Genomic DNA, 8,772 nt, shown 5'->3' with positions numbered 1-8,772 from the left:
GCCCACCCCCCGAGAGGAGCTCTGGGCCCCTCCACCCATCCCACTGCTCCAGGTATTTGGGGAGCACCCAGGCCCGAGCTGCTGTCAGCCTCCCACGCGGCAGGTTTTCTCCCCAGAGGCAGCTGGCAGCGGGTGGGAGCCAAGGATGGTGATGAAAATCACCCTGGGGCTTTCCCGCACTCACCGAAGACGTTGCTACAGAGAAGTTAGAGCTCTCTGTGTGCGTGTCCCCTGTGGGGGCCTCTAATTAAGGCTCCACTGACAGCCTCAGAGCCTGGGACGGATTGTCCTGTGTTCAGGCCAAGAGACTGGAAGGCCCAGAAGGAAGACACTGAGACGCACCCTGACTTGTCTGCAGGGGTCTCACCTCGTGCCTCCGGCCTCTCAGCTCAGCCCCATCCTCACCCCCTGGGGGAACCGGGCCCAGCTCCCCGCACTGCCTGGTACCTGAGGATAGAGTGTGGGCTACTACGAGGGCCTGGCCGTGGGTCTGAGCCCCAGGTTCTTGACAGGTGGAGCAGCTGGCCTGGCTCATGCCCGTGGGTTCACTGACGGCTCACGGGCGGGTCATGCAGGCTCCCAGGTTGTGTGAGCCCCTGGTCATCATGAACGAGACTTTTGACACCATTCCTAGATGTCCTTCAACCACAGGGCCAGCTCCAGGGTGGTCAGCGCTCTGCAGAGTGTGGCTGAAGCCGTGTCTTCACACAGAAAGGCAGACGGAAGAGCAGAGAAGCCTCAGGGGTTCCTGCCTGCCCGCGTGGCTTTCCCCGCGACCCCTCCATGGTAGCGTCTGCTCATCTTCCTCACGCCACACCCCAGGGTCCCCAGCAGGGACTCAGCTGGGGCCTGGCAAGGCTGGTCAAGGGGGTGAAGTGGACAAAGGGCAGCACAGATGCCAGCGGGCCCAGGTCACCGCAGCCGTCCGCTGGGTCTTGGGGTGACCTGCTCTGCCTCCCACCTCCCAGTGCAAAGAACGCGCAGCTCCGCCCTGTAGTCCAGACGCCGGGGTTCCCGGGGCTCCAGTGGGGGTTAGGGAGCCACAGGGTGGAGTGCCTGGCACCCAGCTGGCCTGGCCATGTGAGCTGGGTGTGACCATGGAGCGGGGCAGGAAAGGTGGAGATCCAGACCCCAAAGGGTCTGTCGGCCCTGGGAGCCACCCTTCTCTGATCCTGAGGCCACCCCTCCCCCTGCGCTCTGTCCTGCTGTCTGCTGCACACCCCCCAGGCCCTCACCCTTGACCCCGCCAACGTCAGGGGCCATCCTGTCACTGGAGGATGAGACACAGCTGCACCCAGCCCAGATGTGACAACGGAGAATGTCTCCAGCACCCCCGGGGCACAGTTGTATTGGGACCCCCGGCTTGCCCTCGTGGTTGGTTGGCAGGCATCTGCGTGTGCCCACTTGCAGACGGTGGCAGTGACGGCGACACCTGGCCCCTGCCCTGCACCAGACCCTGTCTGGGTCACTTACATGTGTGACCCTGAGGGCAGCCCTGACCGGCGGGGTCACCCTCATCCCACCTCACAAAGCTGATGCGTCCGAACTTCAACCAAGCTCTGCAGACCTCACCTTCAGGCGTTCTGCTTTGCTGGGTCTGGGAAGGGCCTGGTGGCAGCCCCCCTGCAGGGACCAGGATGAGGTATCCCCCTCCCCGCCCGCTCCTCCCCCGGGCTCCATGCCTCCACTTCACAGGAGGGAGCACGAACTGCACGTGCTCCGCGGCTCCAGGGAGGGGCAATCTGTGCACTAATTGTGGGTTGCGAGCACAGGGGACGCTGGCACATCGCTCCTGAACCAGCTTATTATCGATCAGAAACGCGACAGGCCCCCGTCCATGGCCAGGCTGTGCCAGAACCATTGTCACACTGCGCAGCCATCTCCGTGTTGTTTTTCAGCTGATGATTCCTTAAAGACCAAGACAATAGTCGTTTAATATCGTTTGCTCAAATGAACGGTTCCCCGAGCAAATAATAATAGTAAAAAAAAGTCCCCGAGAAGCCAATTAGATGTTGCCGCTCATACCCAGCGACGGCCTTTTAAATAGATGCACTTTTTTTTAAAGAGCAGCTGTGTCACCAGGCCCTGCTCTTGCCGCTGATGTGTAAATAAATGCAGGCGATCACATGCAGAACAGCCCTCTTCCATCAGCAGGGATTAGATACCCGATAGGAATGATTCAGATAAAGTGGCAATTTGCAGAAGAGATTTTTTTCTGAAGAGAATGAGTGATGGTTGGAGGGAGGAAAAACTAAGAGACCTTCTGGGGTCAAGAAACGTCATGGAGCCCCGAGGGAAGGCTCAGCTTCCCACCAGGACGCCAGTGCCCTTCATCGACTTCTCTTAGTAAAGACTCCAGAGGTCACACCCGCATTCCCAGGGCACACCAGCCTCCACGCTCAGTTGGGGGGGCACACACTCCACTTTCCTCCAAAGACTGCATCTAATGCCCAGGGTTTGCAAATAGATCGGGGCCCGGGGAGAGGTAGGGCACGGGAGAGCATCTGGAGATGGGGTTCTCAACCAGGGTGACTGCTTCCAGCAGACATGTGACAGCATCAGCAGCAAGGGGAGAGGATGCTCCTAGCATCTCCTGGGCAGGTGCCGGGGCACGGCTCAGCACCGGCAGTGCCCAGGGAAGCTCTCTCTAGGGAACAATCCTGTCCAGATGTCCACAGCTGGAGGCTGAGATGAAGAAGCTCTGCCCTGGGATGATCTGCCCAGAGTGGACCCCACGGATCAGCCTTCTAGCCTCCCTGCATTTGAAGAGGGAAAATGGAGGTCCGGGGTAGAAAATGACTTTCCTAGACAGTCGTGGTGGCAGAGACAGCCCCGAGTCTGAACAGTGCCTTCACCTGACCCAAGGCTCTCCTGACACTGAAACCCAGGCTGGGTTTCTCTGGGCCTCTCCTCTCCCTCCTCTCAAAGCCCATTTCTAGCCGAGACCATGGCCCTGCCAGGAACCCATGCTCCTGGGCCCCCTTGGGACGTGCTCCCTGAGCTGACCCCCGGACCACCTTCCAGCACAGCAGCGGCACCTGTGACAGGTGCGCGTCCCAGACTGCGGAGCAGGTGCTGCGGGCGTCTGTCCATGGCGAGCGGCAAAATTGCGAGGTTTAGGAAGCTCTGGATCAGAGTCCTGGCTCCTCCGCTTCTTCGTGTCATTTATCCTCTTGGAAACAGGGCTGCAATATGTTCTCTCAGGAAGAGCAGACACACGCGCTCTGTGAGGGGCCATGCACGGATCAGGGCTCGCCACTGATGCCGCCACCCCCACCACATGTTCCTGCCCCATGGAGGCCGCAGACCCCACCTCCAGGAGCCCTGGAAAAGCCGCCGCGGCAGATGGCAGGAGGGGCCGAGCAGCCAGTGTGAGGCCGGGCCTGGCCCAGAGCCATCTGTCCTGCTTCAGGCATCCTGCCGGCCAGCCATGCATTCAGACGTTCAGCCACATCAGCATTTTGCAAAATGCCAGCTCGAGCAGGGGACCCTCATGGGCTGTCGCTGCTGCCAGCCATCTGATTTTGACATATTCCGGCCAGTGCGGGCACGCTGGAGCTTCATTTGCATGTGGAGGAATCCAGAGAATGCAGGAAGGACGTGCAGAACATCCACTTTGCTATAATGCTTCTTAGAATCACACAGGCTTGGGAGCTCAGGGCCACCTCGTCCCCTCGTCCCAAGGCAGCCAGCTCTGTGTCTCCTGATGAGGGTCACCCCAGCTGTGATGGGACCCCTTCCCCAGAGGCAGGCCAGCTACCTCTCCAGCAACATCCCCTCTCCTGGACACCTTGGCTCTAAGAGCCTTTCTTTCATTAAGCCAATGTTTTGTCCACTCAGGACAAACCTGCCCTTCTGCCATGCCCATCCGGACAAAACAGGAGGGACAAGGTGTAGGTGGTTCGAAAGGGAGCCCCGGACACCCAAGCATGGTCTGAAGATGCCTGACCAAGGAACGGAGGCTTGGTTGGAACCTCAAACAGGAGCCTCCATGTAGGTCATGGAGACAAATTTGTATTTCCCTGGTTAGGACCCTCTCTGTTGTGAGAGATAGCAACCAAATTAAAACAGACTTTACATGAAGAAAAGGGGGGGGGGGGGAGGATACAATGAATGCATTGGCTCAGACAATGGCTAAAAAGTCAAAGACGTCTCTGCTCAGGCGTGGCTGGATCCAGGCCCTCAGATAATGTCTCAAGGACCTGGTCTTGTCCCCTCTTTCTTTCCCTCCTTGTTTGCTCCATTTTGAGACTCCAAAGGGGCAAGTTGGCCCCAGCAGCTACCTGCCTATTATCTCTTCAGGTTCAAATACAACAGAAAAGTAAGTGGAGGTCTCTCCCCTCAGAAGTTTGAGTCCTGAGCCTATCTCACTGGCCCAGAGGACCTTGCTGCATCCTTGAAGCAGCGAGAGGGGTGGAGTCAGAGGCTGGTCTAGTTGGAGGCCACGTGGACCACCCCCCACGGGGACACGGTGGTGGCTGCCTGGACGGCCCTCAGCAGAGGGAAGGGATCTGGCACCAGATGCCCAGGGCCCAGCCAAGTCCACGTGTCAGCTCTCAGCCCAGCACACACCAGGCGTTTATCTGGTGAGAGAGACAGAACGAACACGAAAATCCACACCACGAGGCGTTCAACTAGAGTGTGTCAGACGTTGCCAACCAGACCAGTGTCATGTCGAACTTCAGATCAGAAACACCTCACAGTGTTTATGGATGACTCCCCCCGTGACGATAGTTATTGGGGTCCCCCTCTTCTGTGAATTGCCTCTTGGAACATGGGGCTCAGTTTTTACTCTGTCTCTTATCGGCCACTTCTCGCTCCTCAGGGTGCCCTAAAGCATCATTACTTGATAACACTGCAGATTCTTTTCACCCCAGCTGGGCCTGTGTCTCTCCCTTCACTTGGTAGGAAACGTTCTTTCTGATGTGATCACATCTACCAGGGACCCAACCCCTCATGCTTCTGCTAGCAGGGTCTTGATTAAAAAGCCCTTTCCCCCACCTCAAGGCCACAAAGACATTCTGCATTTTAAAAACCAGCTTGACGGTTCTACTATACTCACTGAGTTACTGAATTCTTCTGACGTTAATTTAGCTAATACAGCGAAGAGTGGGAAACTGATTTTATTTCTCCAAACACTGCCCACACTTCTTGTACTACTTAATAAGTAATCTACCTTTTCCCCAATTATGCATTACCATGTATCAGCCACACACACACTCAGGGTTCTCTTTCCCAACGCCTCTGCCCACCACTTCCAGACCGTGTGCCCCTACAGGCTCACGCCCCTCACTCTTGAAGCCTAGGAAGCGTTGAGCTTCCGTCAATGCCCAAAATTTTGCTCATCTTTTTCAAAATGTTCTAAGCTATTCATAGAGTTATTTACATACATAATTTAGAATTCGTTTTTCAAGTTCTAAAAATTCCTTTTGAGAATTTGATTAGATAATGTATTGAATTCATACATTACTTTAGGAGAAGTTGGCGTCTTTACAACATTTTGTTGTCTCATTTGGGAGCACGGCTGTATCAGTCAGCAAATGCTGTAATAACCATGAGTAACAAGCAGGTCCAAAGCCCAGCAACTTACCACAACTAGCCCCTGACCCGGGGAGCTCGTGTCTCTGTCTGAGTGATCTAGGGCTGGCTGAAGAATGGGTTCAGAGCTGCTTCGTGGGTCAGCTCTTCTCTTTGAACCGGTGGATGACTTGGGGGCAAGTTCTATATTTTATGGCCAACAGGAGAGGACGGAGGAGGTGAGAGGAGCAAGGCTCTACCCCCTGCTCTGGCTCTGCCCACAAGCTGCGGTGGAGGCAGCCAAGCAGCCAAGCCCGGTCTCAGTGGGGCTGGGGGAATCCCTGGACGGCTCCTTCCTTGGCAGAGGGCAGAGCCTCTAACCCCATCGCAGGAGGCAAGACTTGAAAACAGCCACCCTGTCTCCCACAAAGGGAAGTCTCTTTATTTACTCAGATCTATTTCGTGTCGTCACCGCTGCTGCAGATGCTTCCGGGAGGGCCAGGCCCCCTCGTCAGGCTGGCTCCTGCCCGGGGACCCTCCCTGATGCCTGGACAGCCTCCTTGTGGCAGCCCCCGCACAGCCGGCTCTCCTCCTGGCGGCAGCACCTGGAGGGGAGTGCAAGCTCCTCCACAAGAGGCGCTGGACCTGGGGCCCTGCACCGCTCCATCAGCTCTGGGACCTGCTTCCAGGAACACAGTCGAACAGACTGAGCAGAGCCTGGACCCTGGGAAGGAGCTCGCTTCTGGAATCAGGCCACATCAGTTCTAGGGCTGACTCTGCCGCAAGTATGATGCGTGTCCTGGCATGGCCTGCTTGAGCCCTGGGCCTCCAGCTCTCCCATGCACAAAATGAGGGCACTGGACCTAATGACTTCCAAAGGCCTGTCCCAAATCCATGGCACTTTATGAATCTATAATTTATGGTGCAGTGAAGAACATCCCAGCATGGGAAGAGGAAACAGTCTGCAGAGGGAGGGATGGGGATGCCCAGGGGTCAGTTATAAATCCAGGGAGGGGGGTGTTGTGGGTGTATGTGGGGGGGAGTGTGTGTGGGGGGGAATGGGTGTGTGTATGGGTGTGTGTGGGAAGTGGTTGTGTGGGTGTGTATGTGGGGAGAGAATGGGTGTGTGTATGGGTGTGTGTGGGGAGTGGTTGTGTGGGTGTGTATGTGGGGGGAGTGTGTGTGTGTGGGTATGTGTGTAGGGAGTGGGTGTGTGGGTGTCGAGGGGTGTGTGTGTGGGGGGGTGTGTGTGGATATGTGTGTGTGTAGAGGCATCTGTCGGGGCATGTGTAGGGATGTGTTCAGAGGTGTGTGTATGGGGATGCGGGTGTGTAATGGGGTGTGTGTGTAGGGGTGTGGGGGGAAGTGGGTGTGTGTGTGGGAGTGTGTGTAGGGGCATCTGTCTGTATGGGGGGGATGTGTGGGGGTGCAGTTATGTGTGTGGTGGGGGTATGTGTGTGTGTGTGGCTGTGTGTGGGAGTTTGTATTTGTGTGTGTGTGTGTGTGTGTGTGTGTGTAGGGATGTGTGTGTGTGGGGGGGGCCGTGTGTAGGTGTGTGTGTGTCCCCGTGTGTAGGGGTGTGTGTGTGTGTGGCCGTGTGTAGGGGTGTGTGTGTGTGTGACTGTGTGTAGATGTGTGTGTGTGACCGTTTGTAGGTGTGTGTGTGTGTTTGTGTGTCTGTGTGTAGGGGTGTGTGTGTATGTGTGTGACTGTGTGTAGGTGTGTGTGTGTGACCGTGTGTAGGTGTGTGTATGTGTGTGTGTGTGTGGCCGTGTGTAGGGCTCTGTGTGTGTGTGTGTTTAGGAGGATGGGAGGGAGCAATGCTCTCTACTTTCAAGGTTTCAGAGGAAGTAATGGACTGGAAAGAGCAGAATGGTCCTGCGTGGCTGGGAATGTCAGAGCAGGGACGCAGTGCCTGGAAGACACGGGAGGCAGATAGCCCAGTCCACAGAGGCCGTCTGCTCCCTCCCGGGCTTTCCTGGCAGGAGACGGGCTCCCTGAGCAGAAGGGGCTCGGGCCTGGGCAGGGACAAATGTGCACACGCTCTGAGCTCCGTGATCCCTGATAAAATGTGCCTTCGGGATGTTTCTCCTTTTATCTCCAGCAGCAGAGGGGAGCCCTTGCCATTTTGTCTCGCTCTTTCTCTCCCTCTGGACACAGCCCCCAGTCGTGGCCAGAGCAGCTGGGCAGGAGCCCCCCTGGGGGACCCGTGCATTCCAGCCAGCTGACGGTCCAACACCCCGACGCAGTTTGCCTAGAGATGGCTCCTGCCCGTGTGCCTCAGCGGGGAGCTTGTGGGGCCAGAGTAGGAGAAGGGAGGACAGGTGATGGCGGGGAGACCTTTTAATGATTCGGTTCAGTACTTAGATCTGGGCTCTTCCTTCTGGCAGCAGACTTGAAGGCAGACAAGGATCTCTGCGTCCGGCCACAGCTGGGGGTAACCAGGTGTGCTTTCCAGGTGATCAGAGGACTCACCCCCAGGAGGTGGAGGTGAGAGAGAGGGAAGCGAGGAGCCCTCCCCACAAGGCCCACGGGCAGAGCGCACTAAGCTCCTCACTCCGTGACGGTTCCTGCGTCCTGGACACCGACTGGCCCAACACACAGCTGGAGTGTCCTCCGGGTGGAGGCGGGCGGGGCCAGGGCTCCGGCGGGTGCTGATAGAGGTCCGGGAGATGGCCGTGCCGTTGGTTTTCCCACATCCTCTGGTTCATGACACTCTACTCTGCTGTCCTCTGCTCTCTGTGCCACCCGGGTTCCGAGCGGTGGGCGACCTCAGCTGGAGGGAGAGTGGCCTTCCCGTGAAGGGCCATCAGCCGGGTGCAGGCAGCGGACAGAAGGCCTGAGCACCACTCAGTTTCAGCATTCAGCGTGTGTGGGATCTTCCCTCCCGGCACAGCGGTCAGCACCCTTAGAGCTCCTTTCACGTTTCCATGGTAACCACAGCCCCCCGGAGCGCTCACGGGCCTGCGTCCACATCCTTCCTTGCATCTCCGCACCCCAGCCCAGAGAGGGGCCCACTGAATGCCGTTGTCACAACAGGTACAGGAAAGCAGCTCAGTTCCCTCTCCTGCTGCGCTGCCCTCAGCCCCGCCCCAGGCCCTCTGCCCGAGACGGCGGGGCCGGTCCCTGCCTTCCAGAAATGGGCGGTCACATGACAGCAGCATGCCAGGGGTTCCTTGGGTGAGATCTCAGGAGAGAGAAGGGGAGAAAAGCGGCACGTGCTGGGCCCCTCTCTGCCCAGGCGCGGACCTGGGC

Source organism: Odocoileus virginianus, chromosome 15 (genome assembly GCF_023699985.2).
Source record: "Odocoileus virginianus isolate 20LAN1187 ecotype Illinois chromosome 15, Ovbor_1.2, whole genome shotgun sequence".
NCBI classification, from domain to species: Eukaryota; Metazoa; Chordata; class Mammalia; order Artiodactyla; family Cervidae; genus Odocoileus; species Odocoileus virginianus.
This window is presented reverse-complemented; position numbering follows the sequence as displayed.